We start from the raw sequence: 2,479 nt of genomic DNA, 5'->3' as shown, positions 1-2,479 counted from the left end.
GGAAATGCTTCCTCCTGCCTGCAGTAGACTGATCACTGGGGGAGAGGAGACTGAGGAAATACTTCCTCCTGCCTGCAGTAGACTGATCACTGGGGAAGGGGAGACTGAGGATATTCTTCCTCCTGCCTGCAGCAGACTGATCACTGGGGGAGGGGAGACTGAGGAAATGCTTTCTCCTGCCTGCAGCTGACTGATTATATCATCTCAGCCTGGGCAGAGTCACTGGACTGGAGCTTAAAGCCAACTCCGGGGGAAAAACAATTACCAGCGGGGCTACCTCCCGCACTGTAAGGGCCCGGGCACACCTTCTCCGTGTGATTAACGCACCGTAGTGCACAACACACCTCCCGTGCAATTACAGTCCGATCGCACTGCGAGCGGGAGGTGCGTTTGGAGTGCGATTCAAATTAATGGCACGCAACGCACCTCCCGCTCGCAGTGCGATCGGCCGCACCGCAACGTGCGGTACTGCAAATACTGTGCGATTAACGCCCGGAGACGTGTGAGCGGCCCTCAGGGGTCAGCTGCTTGTGTGTGTCTGGCGGTATTATGTAAAGGGATTTTACTTACCTGATCCCCGCCGGCAGTCGCCTCTCTCCCCTCCTCCGCTCCGGCCTGTCCCTCTGCGTCCTCGCCTTCAATGCCGGGCTTCGGGCCTAGTTATGAGTTATGAGTCAGATCTGAGAAGAAAAAACATTAAAGATTAGAAATGAGATTCTTTGTTCCTCGCTGTGGCTGCAGCAATGACATGTACACAGATATATATATATATATATATACACACACCGGAGGTATATACTGTATACAGGTCTATGTTGGCTCTGCCGGAATGGTAACCATGATAACTCGGCACATCTTTGTATGGAGTTCGGTGTTATAAAATGTTTTCTTCTCAGTGAACGTTCCTATTAGCAGCTCAGACATGCGTTTATAATCTTATAATATAACCTCCATGTTGAAGGTGAACATGCGTCCAGAAATAGAGCTGAACTCTGAGAATATGAAACGCCGGCCTTGCAGAGGGGTTCCCACCGGCACTGTAAGGATTAAATGTTGGTGTTCCTCACCTGATTCCCTCGCTGCCCCCGGCAACCGTTCCTCACCTTCTCCTTCGCTCTGCCCGGCAGCCATTCCTCACCTTCACTCCGCCCGGCAGCCATTCCTCGCCTGATCCCCTCGCTCCACCCGGCAGCCATTCCTCACCTTCTCCTTCGCTCCACCCGGCAGCCATTCCTCACCTTCTCCTTCGCTCCACCCGGCAGCCATTCCTCACCTTCTCCTTCGCTCCACCCGGCAGCCATTCCTCACCTTCTCCTTCGCTCCACCCGGCAGCCATTCCTCACCTTCTCCTTCGCTCCACCCGGCAGCCATTCCTCACCTTCTCCTTCGCTCCACCCGGCAGCCATTCCTCACCTTCTCCTTCGCTCCACCCGGCAGCCATTCCTCACCTTCTCCTTCGCTCCACCCGGCAGCCATTCCTCACCTTCTCCTTCGCTCCACCCGGCAGCCATTCCTCACCTTCTCCTTCGCTCCACCCGGCAGCCATTCCTCACCTTCTCCTTCGCTCCACCCGGCAGCCATTCCTCACCTTCTCCTTCGCTCCACCCGGCAGCCATTCCTCACCTTCTCCTTCGCTCCACCCGGCAGCCATTCCTCACCTTCTCCTTCGCTCCACCCGGCAGCCATTCCTCACCTTCTCCTTCGCTCCACCCGGCAGCCATTCCTCACCTTCGTTCCGCCCGGCAGCCATTCCTCACCTTCACTCCGCCCGGCAGCCATTCCTCGCCTGATCCCCTCGCTCCACCCGGCAGCCATTCCTCACCTTCTCCTTCGCTCCACCCGGCAGCCATTCCTCACCTTCGTTCCGCCCGGCAGCCATTCCTCACCTTCTCCCCTCGCTCCACCCGGCAGCCGTTCCTCACCTTCTCCCTCGCTCCACCTGGCAGCCGTTCCTCACCTTCTCCCCTCGCTCCGCCCGGCATCGACCGGCAGCCGTTCCTCACCTTTTTCTCTCCGACGTTCTACGTCAGGGGTAGGCAATGCCGGCTCTCCAGCCGAGCTTTAACTACAAATCCCAGCTGAGTAGTGACACATCAGCTCCCCTCTCCCAGCAGTGATGGCTTACTCTGCTCCCCTCTCCCAGCAGTGACACATGAGCTTGGCTTACCCTGCTTCCCTCTCCCAGCAGTAATGGCTTACTCTGCTTCCCTCTCCCAGCAGTGACACATTACTCTGCTCCCCCCTCCCAGCAGTGACGCCTTACTCTGCTCCCCACTCCCAGCAGTGACGCCTTACTCTGCTCCCCACTCCCAGCAGTGACGCCTTACTCTGCTCCCCACTGCCAGCAGTGACTCCCACACCTTCTAATCTTTAATGTAAAGAGGCCCGAGCCTGACTGTGGGTGAAGGGCGTCATGGGCCCGACCCCTGGGGGTGTACGTCACCACTGTGCCTTGCCCTTACATCAATATGATGCAGAG

Source organism: Nanorana parkeri, unplaced genomic scaffold (genome assembly GCF_000935625.1).
Source record: "Nanorana parkeri isolate BGI_ZX_2015 unplaced genomic scaffold, ASM93562v1 scaffold499, whole genome shotgun sequence".
NCBI classification, from domain to species: Eukaryota; Metazoa; Chordata; class Amphibia; order Anura; family Dicroglossidae; genus Nanorana; species Nanorana parkeri.
This window is presented reverse-complemented; position numbering follows the sequence as displayed.